Source organism: Nasonia vitripennis, chromosome 2, assembly GCF_009193385.2.
Source record: "Nasonia vitripennis strain AsymCx chromosome 2, Nvit_psr_1.1, whole genome shotgun sequence".
Lineage (NCBI taxonomy): Eukaryota > Metazoa > Arthropoda > Insecta > Hymenoptera > Pteromalidae > Nasonia > Nasonia vitripennis.
The window spans coordinates 34,749,200-34,763,931 of record NC_045758.1 but is presented as its reverse complement, the minus strand read 5'-3'; the positions used below and the strand labels follow the sequence as shown (position 1 = coordinate 34,763,931).

At 51.8% G+C, this 14,732-nt stretch overlaps 1 protein-coding gene across 2 annotated transcripts in view; it reads right to left on the bottom strand.

Annotated features, from left to right (window-relative positions):
• Positions 1 to 14,732, bottom strand: part of LOC100118105 (laminin subunit alpha-2) — an 81,144-nt gene that overhangs the window by 12,083 nt on the left and 54,329 nt on the right. The gene's annotated exons all lie outside the window — the stretch shown is intronic.

Sequence of the window (14,732 nt, the reverse complement as noted above, 5' to 3'; positions counted from 1 at the left end):
TCGCGGAACAAAGTCAGCATCGAGTGCCTGTTTGAATTCTCGAGGAGCTATTGGGAGCGATAAATCCATCGAATAAGGGACTAAGGAGATTGAAGAGCAATAAACACGGGAAAGAGAGAGAGAGAGAGAGAGAGAGAGAGCGCTTGGCTCCCTCGTATACATAGAACGACCACCGCGCAGAGGCTGTTCTATTCTGGGGAAAAAATCGCGGGCCGAAAAAAAACGGGGGTAGCCTGGTGTGTAATACGCGGAAAAGCAGTTCTGGAGCGCGGCCATAAGCAGAGGCGCACGCGAAACTGGTTTGTTTTAAGAGGTCATATATAAGTTATTGCCTCAAAAATTGCAGCCTGCGCGCGCGCGCGCGATCCCCAAGGTGCAAAGCCGCGCGGAGACGCGGGCAAATTCTCCGCGCGGCGGCCGTAAAACGGCTAAAGGATGCTCGCTAAGTAAATACGCGTAATTATTTACGAAAAAAATCCCGGCTCGTAATGATGTATTCGACGGGGGCTGCTTTTTCGGAATATTTCGCGAGGATCCCATAATCGCGGATTCGTGCAGACTGCGGACAGCGTGCGAACGTACATACGCATTAATCAGCCGTCCGTCATCGGCGCAAACTTCTACGTTTATTGAAAACGCTACACGTGCCGGAGAGGAGCACAGCCAGTGCAGTCGACCGGGGAGATTTATCGTCTCTTACGAATCGCGTGAGCGCCGGTCCCATAATCGGTGCAGTTCAGGTATGCCTGACCTCGTGGCGGTCGATTACCGCGACAGGATTCCTCTGCATACCGGTGAGATGCAGGGATTGACTTTCCCGCGCCGATTCGAAAAGTCCACGTCGCTAATTTTACACGCACTCGCCGCATCGTCATCCATCCCCGCTCATCACAATGGACATTAAAAGCTGCCGCCCGCGACGATCTTAATTAGCGAGTCCCGCCCGTAATCACCTCTCTCTCTCTCTCTCTCTCTATCTCGATTCGAGCCGTATCATTTTTCCGACGAGCAAAACGAGCGTGGGCTCTCTCTCTCTCTCTCTCCTGCGTATTATAAGGTATAAACACGAGCGCTCGCTAATTGCGGCTGCGTTTTAATTACGGATCGCGCGTACGGCGGCGTGTATTTATACACTCGCGAGAAGCCGCTCGATCAAAAGCCGGTGTGCGTATTTTTTTTTGCCGATCGTTCGCAGGGGTATTTTTAGAACTCATCGCCTGCGTTTTTTCAACTTCTCTACTTATACAACAATGTAGTCATCGCGCGGGAATAACGCCAGTCGTATATATATATACGAGAATCTCTAATGCGCGCAACGCCGTCGGGGCATTGATCACGCGCACTCGCGCGAGAGGGCTCGGCGCATGAAATTGGGTTTATGCGAGAGCGAGAGCTCTATATGATAAGTAACTTAATCGCTTTTTGCCAATCGTCGACCGATTTTAAATTCGATTTTAAACGCGCAGACTCGATTCCTGCCTCATTCGGATGTACGCGCGTAAACGTATATACGATGACGCGCGGTAAATTTGCTTAACGCATAGAGCTACAAGCGAATCCTTTTAGAGCAGCAAACATTTCGCCAATTACGCTTCTATTAAAATTATCAGCGTTCGCTCGCTCTAATCAAATTGATAATTTATGCGATCGCGCTCGGCGCGCGCGCGCGTATCTCGGAATGTAGCAAAAAACAAACTAAGCGTTTCAGAGCGAAAGTATAATTTAATACGTCGAAAGTAGTACAAGTATAGTAATCTAATATTAATATCAAGAGCGCACACGGGTATATAATGCAATTTTAAAGAGCTGATTAGACCTCCGACGCGGACGTATCCAGTTCAGCTTTGGTCCAAGTGGAACGAGTCAGCGGCGCGCGGTTACGCAGAATCGAGCAGGAACAATAATCCCAACAGGAGTCGACGCTCCTGCGAACCTCGTCCGATAAGAAGCCGCTGATCTGTATGCGGGACGTTCGTTCGTCCCGCAGTTTCGCGCGCAAATCACACGACAGAGAGATAAGGTCATCGCGCAGCTTTGAGCTTTCCCTGCCGCGGCTGACGCGCGTGATGGTTTCGTTCTCCTCGAGAGAAGAGCGAGTTCACTTCTGCAAGGCTCCTAGGCGCGATCAATCTCATCCTTCGGGCGTCAATTGTTCGCCGCTGCTCCGCTCTGGGGGGATGGGACTACCCACACATGTTTTATTTATGTTGGATCGGCTGACGTTTTTAGGATCGCCCGCCGCGATAAGGAGCTTTACGAGCCGACTTTTTCGCATTTTAATTGTTTCGCGAGACGTCTCGATCTCGCGATTGAATTGCTCGGGAGAGTCGATCGGTTTTCGAAGGCGAGAATTCATTCCAACTCTCATGTCGTAAATAACGAGCCGCGCAGTCTAATGACAGAGCGCTCGAAAATCACGACGATCAATCCCCCGCGATTTTTCCCGCCAGTAAACGTCAGCGATTTTCTCCTCCTTCTCCTCCTCCTCCTCCTCCTTCGAGTCTACATCCTAGATCTGCGCTGCTGAGTACCTCTTCCGCCATACGCCCACGTAGCGCAGCGCAGTCGGAAAGAGCCGCGGCCTTTACGAGGGCGATTAGCGTATACTCTCGTCGGATGAATTTCGTTTTTAAAAATTAGCGCGTAGGAGCCTCGATTCGCCATGAACGCGCTGCACGCGTCCTATGCAAACGAGTTTCTAGTAGCTCGCTCCGAGTAGCCAGAGCCGAGAGGCGCTTTACGACCGGAAACAACGAATCGACGCGCAGACGTACCTGCTTGTAATTACATCCAAGTGCGCGCGGGTTTATGGCGCCAGATGGATTGGGAGACGTTAGTGGCTACCGAAAGCCGATCGTAAACTGGAAATCTGCTAATCGTTTCGGGCCATAAATATATAGCCTTCTAAACGTCTGACCCGCCGTGCGCAATCCAGCCAGCGTCATCAAATCGCTCTTACAAGCCCTAAAACTGTCCCTGCCGCCCGTGACGCATATAGCTGCTCCACCCTCTCCGCGCAGAGCCTGGAAATCGAGGCGAGGAAAATCCCGTGATAAATCTCTCGCTCTCGAGCCAACGGCATGTTTATTGGGCGCAACTAGTGACCAGACTCGATGTCGCACGCGCGGGAAGAGATGAGCAGACTACGACGCGACGACGCCCACTGCGGCTCTGCGAGCAGACGCTCGTCCGTGGGAGGAAGCTCGCGAGTTTGCCACTGTGTGGTTTCGCGATCGGAAATGCTACACCGATGGATGCAGCCCTGCAAGTTTCGAAGTTTCGAAGTTTAGAAGAGCAGCAATTATTCGAGAAAAAATCGTCGCACAAACGCCGAGCACTTATTCATATAGATAAAGCGACACGGCTCGGTGTACTACTCGGGTATACGCGTTCTGCGACTTGCCCGAGATCCATCTCCACTGACAGCTCATCATTCCTCTCTAAACTGATGTAGGCGCGCGATCCTACTCGCGATAAGCTCTGTATTTATTTTCCAGTCTGTCGAGGCGCGCTTTTTTTTTTTTCATTTCAAGTCTGAACGCGCTCTGCTTGCAAAATTATATTCTGCGAATTAACGAAGAAGTGTAAGTATAACGTTCGAGGAGATTTTTTGATGACTTTATGATAGCGTCAACCGATAGCGATCTCTCGGGCGATTTATATAATGCAAGCCCCGGCACGCCTCGTAACGAGTATAAAAATCCAGAAGAGCGTCAATTTATCCGAGAACCGCCTAAAATTCGCGCCGGGACGAAATTGCAGAGAGGCTCAGCTCTCTCTCGAGCAATTTCGTCCCGCGGCTCGTAAATCGGCGAATCGCTGAAAGGCTCGTTCGCACTTTCGCGCCCGGTCATTAGGTAATATTTATCGGCGCGTCTAAGCGAAAGAATATCCGTTTAGTCTGCCGCGCGCTCCGCTTGTTTGCATTTATGCATGAGTGATACGCCTGTAAACATCGATGCGGTACTGCGGATTGAAAGTTCGCGCGGGGAAAAACAAATAAATGATGGCGGTGTGATTATAGAAAAAAATGTTGAGGCTCGCTAGTTTTTAGCGAGCGATGCCGCGTGGGTACTTCTCAATAGCCCTCATCACTACGAGGTGCGCAATACTGCACATATGTTGGCCCAACTTGGGACGCTCATGCTGTAATGACTGCTTCCACTCTACCACAGGTTATTCGCGATACCGCTTTATCTCAAAATTATCCACAAAATACAATACTAACATAACCTGAATAATCAAGCGGCTGAAAAAAACCGCAAAATCCTCTCGAGCAGCGTGTGTAATACACATTTCGCGCATATAATACTCAAAACCGGCTGGCCGCCTCCCGGCATGCCGACACGCGCGCACGTGCATCGCGGGAGAGCGAGGGGGATTATTCCGCGCTGCAAAGGAACCTGTCGTTTTTCATTCATGCCTCGGGTATATGTATGCGGCGGCCGATTACGCTGCAGACGCTCTCTCTCTCTCTCTCTCTCTCTCTCTCTCTCTCTCTCTCTCTCTCTCTCTCTCTCTCTCTCTCTCTCTCTGTCGAGAGCGTCGTCGCGGGATAACGTGTGCGCAGGTGTTTGGAGGATCGCCTCGTCTCTTTGTTTTTTCTTTCATCAAGCCTGCGCGGATCGCATGAATGGACCCACGCGCGCGACTTTACGCAAGCGATTTTTCCTTTGTTTCGTGGGTGTGATAATTTATGGACTTGGAAGGCGAAATAATGGGCCTCGGCCGCGCCGTTATACGAATCGAAGTGAATGCGATTTATCGAATGTAATTTTAATTATAATAACGCTCTCTCTTGCGGCGCGAGTTTAATGTATTCACGTAGGCAATATCCGAATGAAATGTTACTTGTCAAACGTCTCATTAAAACGAAATTGCACCCCCGGCGGACCGGAGCGAATATTTCAGGTTTAATAACATTAAGTAATTTATCGGTCCGCTTCATAACTATATCCGCTCGGTCGTATACGTGCTGCTCTGCTGCATGAAAATATAAAGCTCGCGCGATTAAACGGAGAATAAACCGCATAGAAATCCACACTCGAAACGGAGACGACGATGTGGGCGGTAGAGGTCTTCGGCTCGGAGCAGTTTGCGTTTTCGAAAAAAGCGCGCGCTCGCCGACATGTACGAATGGCACGAGACTGCAGCGAGCATATAACTTCATTTATTTGTCTCGCTCGAGAGTCGAGAGCTCGCGCTGCACTTCGTCATTCTTTGCTCGCTCTCGAACAGCCGGCTTATCGAGCGATCTAACGCGTTTTAAATTAAATAACGCCGCGCACGCGCGCGAGTTCGTTAAAGGTAACGAGCGCTTATACGAGAGCGAACTATGCAAAAAGACTGTTTGCTCAACTCGCGCGAGCCTGGTATTATCTCTCGGCGGCGGCGATAAAGAACGAAAAATAATAACGCGTTTCTTCGAAAAAAAAAAAAGTATCAGAGTAAGGATCAGATTAAAGCCGCGTCGGCAATAGAGCAATCGCTCGAGATAAGGGATCTCTATAATCCGGCTACCGCGCGATGCATAGGAGAATCGCGAGGCGAGGAGAGAAAAGTCCCGTTTGACTGGCAGCCGCTGCTGCTGAGAATATTGAATAATTAAATAGGTAATTGTTTTTTCCAAGCGGCGCGAAGTGGTTTACGGCCGATTTTTTTCGACCTCGTGGCCCGATAATTGATCGAGCGCAGATGCGCCGACTTTAAGCGAGCCACTGACCTTACGATTATATATTTATACGCCTCTCTCTCTCTCTGATGTTCGCTGTCTGGCTGTACGAGATCAAAAGCGTCGGAAAATCATATTTAACGCAAAGCACATGCTAACGTATTCCGCCGGCATTACCATCTAGCTCGCGAGCGCGAAAAATAAAACACGTCTAAACTGCTCGACTGCTCGAAAAATCGCTCGAAAGCAGAACCGTGAGAAAACCCGCGCGAACTAGCGGACGAGGCGTCATGTGAAGCTTCGCTGCCTCGGCGCATATTATAATGTACCTACGTACGTACACGCGCGCTAATTGTACGAAAGTCCAGGTGTCACATTAATTCGAGGATTTTCGAGTACGGCTGATGCCCGTCTCGGAGCTTAGCCGCGTTAAATCGCCGGTTTAATGGAGACGGGCATTCATAATTTCGACTCGGCTAGCTCGCGCATTTAATGGAAAAAGCTCCTGGCTAATTAGATGTAACGGTGGATATCATTAGATGAATCGCGAGAGGGAGAGAGCCGAACGCTTTCGTTAGGCTCTATATGAGTGTGGAATAAATTTGCCCATATTTTTCTCCCGCCTTTTCCGCACGGACACGCGAGTATACGCGTTTCGAAAGTTGTGCACATTTCGCGTATGATGTAGAGACTCCCGCGAACAATGACCGGAGCAATTACCTCGAGCAAACACACGCTCCACTCCCCGGTGTGGCCCGAGGCGAAGCGCGCTTATGCAAATGCGGCTTGTGTAAACAAAATAATCCGGCGCGCGCGCGCGAATCGCGAACTCTTACCTACTTTCCTCGGATAATAACGAGCGATTTATCAGCCCCACCGCGCGTATGCATCTATGCATGCATGTGCACCGAAAAGAGACTATCCAACGCAGCCCATTATTACGGGCCCCAATCGAGCCTGTCGAAAAATAATTGAGAACGTCTCGCGTCTCTAAGAAGATCGTTAATAACAGTAATGACGGGGCGCAGTCGCGCAACGGGAGCGAGGATCGCGTGTCGGGAGCGTTTACGTGCCTCTTTTACTTTTGCCGTACAGACGTGCGCGCGCGTGTCAACGCTGCCCCGCGACTCGCGTGCGAGATGAGTAAAGTTGCGGGTTTTCGAGTTCGATTAATCTAGTCCTAGGCTAGCGAAGGTAGATTATCTGCACCTGCATTCGTCGAGCGCCTGTTATTTTTCGATCGCCGCGAGAGACAAAGTCAGCGGTATAGTGGTCGTCGCCTGGTCGGTTAAACGCAGCTCGTGCCGAATGCGGTCGAAACTCTTACCGGCGCTGAGGATTCCTGGTAACTCAACGCTCCGAGACGATTTCACGTATCGGATTACGCGCGGCGTCCGTGCGAGTACCTGTATACCTACCCGGGGTATAAGGCACAGGTACGACGACGGCGGCACGCGCGACAAATGGGGGGGAAAAACTGGCCGCTGCTTGATGAGCTTTCCCTTTTGCACATCCCGCAACGCGTCTCGATGGTCAGCGATTTTTAGAGAAATTGCCATCCTCTCTCTCTCTCTCTCTCGGCGTATAGAAAACGGTGAGTAATTGCAAATGAAATCGGCTCTCTCTTTCTCTCCCTCGGTCGCGAATCAAATCAAGAATAATTCAATCGGCCCCAAAGAAATCATCTCTCTCTCCTCGCTTTTTCCGGTACACGCGCAGCCGCGGCGATCGCGCGCTACAAGGTCGCGCATAAACTCGAGTCCGCGCGCGGGATAAAATGGGAAGAAATTGTATCCGTCCAGGTGGGTAATTTCCCATCGAACCGAGCAGTGTACGCGTGCGAGCCTCGGTCTGCCTGTACAGGGCTCTGCGAAGAGCAATGCCAGGAGTAGGCACAGCAGATAAGGAGGAATGATCCTGTTGCCTCGGCGAGGTTCACGCCTAAAACGTGTACGGCCGCTCGAGAGCGTGATAAAAAAGGATTTATCAGATCCTGGAGCGCGATGATGTACAAACGCTCGTATTGATATTTACCGAAGGCTTATTGAATACCTGTGTAACAGATGCATCGAAATTTATTTATTTATGGACTCGAGGAGAACGAGGCCACTGCACAGCCCATGTGCACGTGGGTGATTACTCAACAACAGGTGTAGCCCAGCCCGCCGCCAGAAACCTCTAATAATCTCTCGCGCATCCACGATACACACGCGTACTTTCTCACATTGTGCGCGCGGAACACAAGAGACGACTCGCGGAGAGAAGGTATTTGCAATTCAGCTTAGTTTATGACTAAGGGCTCATGTCAATTCGGTCGATGCTATTTTATGGAGCGTATCTAGATCTCTTTTCCGCTATCGTTGTTGACGCCGCTCGATAAAACGCGCCGATTCGTACGAAAGATAAGTCACCGGAGCAGTTTCAGGAAGCGACAGACTGTCGTCCGGAATTTCCGCGAATCGCGCACACAGGTATCGCGTCGCATCGCAATTATCGCTCCGCGCTTGTGCTCTCCCGTTGCATAAGCCGACTCATCCCTGCGCACACGGGCACGTCCGAGAGCGAAATAAAAGAAGCGTATAAAAAGGAGAAGGAGACAGAGAGCGAGAGTATATACGACATGAAGCAGGAAGGAAGTCCGTGAGCGAGAGATATCAGCGCGATAGCCCGCCGCGCGGCAGCGGAGGAGGCAGCTCAAAGAGGCCGCCGCGAGGCCGACATAGGCCTTTCGAGTCGCGCCGGGAATTCGGTCGATTTTTTGCGCCGGCCGATGGGAACCGATTCCTCCGCTTCTTCCTTTTCGTCCTGCGCTGCAGACTATAGGTGTGCGGGAGGAGAAATGCCGGGGACTGCCTGTCTTCTGGATCTTTTTTTCCTCCGACTTCCGAGGATTGCCTCCCGCGCGATCGCATTGTCTGCGGCGGAGAACTGTTTTGCTGGTTTGTTTATGAGCGCCGAAAAACCGTTTTATAGAAAAATAGACGCGAGAGCGAGTCCGGCCTCTAATTAGAGGCGAGCGATTTTCCGCTCGGACTGCGGGGCAGCTGCCAAGGTATGCGTATCGCTGCCGACCGGTCGCGAACAGCTCACCGCTTGTTCGAGGCGTTCACGCATGACGAAGCTTACACGAGCTTGCGTCCCTCTTTCTCGGGCCGATCCAGATCGACGTCTTTTTTTCAGCTCGCCCGGCGTCGTAAACATTTCGCGCATGAATTCGGCCTCGCGTATACCGGTCTGCTCGTCGATGTCAAAAATTAAAGGATTCCGCAGCAACTTTTCGTTTCGAGCTTCGTTCTCGCTTGAAAAGCCTCTGCCGGGGAAAAACGACGCGCGGCGCGTAAAGTTTCTCGTTTTGCAATTTCCCTCGCGGCTCGCGGTGCGGAATATACATACAACTGACAAGCAGCTAATGGCATATAGCAGCGAGCGCTTTGTTTTCGGTTCGTGAAATGACGCAGTCCAGCAGTCGATAACCGGGGCGTATTTTTAGAGCGTCGATCGCCGGCCTGCAGTCACGTATGTGCGCCGCCGCCGCCGCCGTCGATTTTTTCCTTTTTCGATTTCTCTGATACCTCCTTGCGCTCCTGCTCGCTCGTCGTTCGTAATAGATCGGTAACAGCCGAGAAAAAGCTCTCGTCGGAATCATAAAGCACATATGCCCCCGCAACGCTCGCAGCCTCAAGCGAGCGATTTTTCCCGTATTAAACGAAGCCCTTTATAACGCAATGTCAATATGAAGGCTCATTTCCGCGCGCGCGTTTTCGTGCACGAGTCGTAAATCACGGGATCGGGAGTACAAAGGAATTTACGTGCGCGCGCAGCGCCGAGCCGTAAAGCCGCGAGTGCAGAGGAACGAATTTTCCCATAACTCTCTCTCTCTCTCTCTCTCTCTCTCGCTCTCTTGCGCGCGCGCTCGCTCGCGACAGTAAATAGAGATTTTCGAAGCGCTAGCCGCGAGCGCGCTCGGAGATTCTTTGTTGGCCGCGATATCGATTGCGATTCGCGGACTGATGGCTGAACGCGCGCGAGCTCAGCGAAATCGAACGCGAGACGTTTCTCCGAATGAGGTGCTTTACCGTTTGCGCCCGCGCGCCTGGTTATTCGAAACAAGCCGTCTTTTCGCAAAGTGCGGCCGTACGCGGATCGAGTTTCGAAAAGGAATTAAGGAATCGTCGAGCGGGCCGAACTTACCGGGCTTGCGTCCGCCGGGCCACCTAACGGGCGGCAATTGCGGTCTCCTGTGATCGGGGTATCGGTACTTGGGCGGCGACGGCGCCGGCGGACAGGGCTGCGGCCTCTCGTACACGAAAACACAGCGAATCGCGCACTTCCTTCGCGGCGCGAGCCGCTGCTCCGTGCGGCGATGCTCCTCGTACGGCGGGACGTACTGGCGGGGCCTGATGTAGACGTGGGCCGAGGGGACCAGCGAGGCTGGCTCGCGCTGGGCTTCGCGTCTCTCCCTGCTGCCCTCGGGGTGCTCAATTCGAGGGTGCAAGGCCTGGGGAGACTCGGCACCGAAGCTGCACGAGGCGAGGCGGAGGAGGAGCAGCAGGAGGTAGAGCGACGCCGGGCTGGCAGCGCCCGGGTGTGCGGATCTGCCGGGGAACATCGTGGGACTACCCCATGCTCATCTGGACGACGGCCTTCGTCTTCTCTGGCGCATAGTCAGTCGGCGGGGATGCTTGTACTCGCGACACGTAACACTTGCTTTTTTTACAGAACACCACCCGATGCACTGCCGCGAGTTTGAGCGTGTTTAAGAAAAAAATAATCGAGAATCTAAAGTATTCGACTGTTCGACGGAGGAGGCTGCAGAGCACCGGCGCGCAGCTCGGCTCGCGAGACACTGACTGACTCCGCGGTGTGCTTGCCATTTGCCATTGGCTCCATTTTCCCCACCTCGCGTTCGCTCTCCTCGCTGTGTATACGTGTGTGCCCGCTTGGCTTCTCGCGGACTATAGTCTCTCGGCGCGCGGCTTCTGCCGCTCTTTGTCGTGCTCCGAGAGAGATGTGTTTACCCAGAGCCGACGAGAGAGCACACGTGGGTGTACGGAGACGACGATGTCGCCGGGTTAACGACGGATTTTCTCGCTCGCAGTTGCTTTTCTGCATAAAGGTTTACTTTTAAAATTGCCGCTTGCGCGCGATATAGCGGCATAAATTATTCATGCGCAAACATAACGATCGACTTGCGTAACAAGGGTATTTTTGCATATAAACCCGCGAGCATCGCTCGCCGCGTAATTTCGAGCGAGGCGCCGGCGAGTTTTTACGGACGATAAGATCGAGAGCTGATGCTTGCGCGAGCGCAAAGAGAGCTTTCGAGTAATCCGAGACTGTTTGCCTCGAGACTGCTCGAAAATTCCGGGCGAGTACGCGGTATGTTGCGCGAATCGCTTCCTCGATCGCCAAAAACGCGCGAATAGTGCAACACACGTATGATAGTATTGATAGTAATAATCCAGCGCGGCATCATCCGCACGGCACACGCAGGCTTCATTGATAAATAAAAGGCAGGGCAGCGAGTGTTCCGCGGGCGTAAGTATACCTCCATTATTTCTCATCGTCGTCAAAGCCAGCAGGTATGTTATAATATACAGGCGAAAGACAGGATGATTCACGCCGTCCTCCTCTCGTCCTGGATTAATAAACGTCGCTCTCTGAGGGATTTAATTAAAATTTCGAAAAAGCGCACGTCGCTTTATTCTCTTATAATAACACGCTACATGACGAGCACGAGCGCGCAATATTCTCCTCGTGTCTCCAATGATTTCTTTATAAGAAAAATAGATAATTATAAGCGCACGCACGAGTATACGGAATCAATTGGGACTAATCATTATCAAATCTAAAATGTAAAAGTCGCGCGCTCGCAGGACTGTAACAGATGGTAGCAATTAAGCAATTGAAGTATGAGTTTAATGAGCTGCTAAAGCAATATCGGGGAAAAAATAAAAGAGTCGCCGGCACGGAAGCTGAATACTGATGCAGCGGCGCCGGTTGCTTCGTTAATCCGAGCGCACTTATACTCTCTCACTCACGTATGCTAGATCGGCGCGTAATTAGCAATTATATTCGTGTAATTGCAGTTATCGTCGCGAGTCTGCCTACGTATGATAATGGACTAGCTGCCCGCGCGCTCTAATTAGCCGTAGTTTATGCGGCACGATCGGGGAAAAGCCTGCAGCCCCAGAATCGATTATTTTGGCGCAGATATAATGCATATAATGCAGCGAAATTATTGCTTCATTAGAAGCCCGTACAAAGTTTCTCAAATCAAACAAACAAAAAAAAAAAATAAATGTAACATCGCGAGACCACACCGCGATAGGAATACAATCCGTGCGCAGGTGGCGACCCCCGTGCAACAATAATAGAACGCCCATCGACCTTCGTCCATTCAATTAACAAGGCCCTTTCGAGCGCTCGAGCGCGGCGTGTATATCAGTCACCGCGGCTGACGCAGGTGCAGTTATACGCCGGCGCGATGATCAAGGCTCCGGCTCTGGTTGCGGATACACGAGCCAGCGCCGATAAAGTAATTTCTTTATTTCCCCCCAGTGATTTACTCGGGGGAAGGTATGTGCTCTTGATTTTCTGCGGCTTATCGCCGGCTTATTATTCCGCCCTCGTCGCTGCCTATATATACTCTATATATGTATAGCGTGCTTCTGTAATGCGATTGAGTTGCTTGCGCGCTAAAGCCCTTTTAATTGGGAAAATTTCGAGTGGCAAAACCAGCGTTATCGTCGCTAATAGGGACTATACGCGAGAGAAAAATATTTTCAGTCAAAGCGTTTCGCTTTCCGAATGACAAAGCGTAATACAGCAGTCGAGCCGCGAACGACGACTCAATATCAATCGATCCAATAACATTAGCGTAATTTATCGACGGCCGCATAAACACGGTAAATCACACAGCGCCGGTATCCGCGATTATCGCTGAGTTATTATAACGAGTACAAATATCTCGCGATAGCGCGCGCGCGGAACTACCTCAATTCTGGTGGCAACTCGTTAGCTCGGTTGTGTTATCGCGTCGCCGACAAAAGGCCGGCCGTAACTGCAGCGGAGTTAATCGACTGCTATAGGCCGAGCGGGCGTTTTGAAAGTTCGTTACTCGCGAGAAGAAGTAACGCGCGCGGATAGGGAGAAGATAAGGAGGTGTAGCCGCGTTATTGTTATTGCACCTAGGAAGTGGTTATTTGCCTTTTCATCGGCGCGCATTTTTACAATACAACTCGCACGTGACGGCCGATTGAAATTTGATATGGCTCTCGCGGACTTACCTGAAACAAAAAGAAGAGAGTCTCGTTAGGTCACACGTGCCAATGACAGCCCTACGAGATATATCCCCTGGCGCATATTAACCCGGCGCAGCCGCGAGGACCGTTACGTCGTCGCGTATGATACACGTACGCGATCGTGAGCCTCGGGCTCCGTTAGAGGGGAGGCGGCTCGACATCGCATCGACGGAGCTGAGCTGCAGCGGCTGCATGGGATTCAATCGTGAATCTCACGGAGCGAGCGAACTGCATCAGGCCTTTCATTACCCTGCCGCTCTCTCTCTCTCTCTCTCTCCGCGCTGCTGCTGCTGCTGCTCTGCATCCGCGGGATTTATTGTTTACGAGTCGGTATTTTAAGAAATCAATACGAGATTAAGCAATAATCGCGCTATAGTAACGCGGCTTCTATGATACTCGAAAACGCGTTTCGAAAAAGGAAGCGCATCATCCTTTCGCTCGCCGAAACGAAACGCCTCTTCTCTCACAGGTGGCTCTTTGCTGCAGCGCGCGCATCAGTTCGCGGGTGTGCACGTGACGATGCTTATCTGGGCGGCGCGCAGGAGAGATGCATGCAGCCGGTTATTGCGCCGGGCAGCGGCTTTATGGTCCCGGAATACTGATTTCGTCGCGCGGGCTGCACTTACCCGCCGGCTCTCTGATTTCGTACTCGTCAAATTGCAGCCGCCGCCATGAAGCGCGCGGCTGCTGCCGTTTTTCTTTATTTTCGAAGCTTCTCGTGCCTTCTTTCCTCCGCTCCTTTCTCGCTTTAAACGGGATCGGTAATTGAGTCTCCCCGATTAATCGCTCTCGTGCGTGCGTCGCGTCGACCGAGGGCTTTATCAATTACGCGATATTGCTTCGAGCGTCCGATCGGAAATTGATTGGGAAAAAAGGCCATCGTCTCCTGGCACACTGTATACGCGCGGCCGATAGAAATAGAGAGCCCGTGACAAGCGCAAAGACGTGACGGCGAAGGTCAGCCTGCGCGGGGAGCCTGACTCTGTAACATCTCCGCGGTCCTGTGCATACAGGCGAGTCGCGTTGTACCTACAGCTTCCGCTTCTGCGAAGCCGACGCGGACTACATTCTTCAGATATGAGCGAGCGAGCTCGTATTTCAGAAAAAGCGAGTCGAGAGAGGGACACCGTAAAACGTTCTCACTCCTGTTGCTGCTCGTTTTGCGTGGCTTTTTTCTCATTCTGGCTGAGCGATAGCGCGGAATGTTTACACGCCTGCAAGTTTGACTGCGCGCGAGATAAGGGATACGCCTGGGACGCGAGTAAAGAGTTATCTCGTCGGAAAAACTAATAGCTCAATTAGCGAAGCCCGCGATCGACCGGCAGTGAGACAATTAATTCGAGAATCCCTCGTTCGGATTCAACGAGCTCGTCGCGCCGCGACACTCATCGATTACATAGCCGCACAGGCGCGAACGGGCCGTATACTCTCTATACTCATCCCGTTGGTCCATCATCGCACGCGCGCAGGTTGATCCCGGAGGGGAAGCCTTCTCCCGGCAGATGAGAGGCTCGTTGCGGCAGCGCGAAAACGATAGGCCATCGGTGGCGGCACGTGTACTCGGGCCTTTATCGCTTGTTTTGAAACCGGATGATCCTCTTAATGACTTGCAATCCGATCGGATCTTAATCGCGGGGGCCGCGAGTGTCTTGTCTTCATACGCTTTTCCCTCGCGACGCTGTACACAGCCTATTCACTTGACGCGCTGTTATATACGTACGTGTATTGCTTTTTTTCAGTACCTATATGCAGAGATG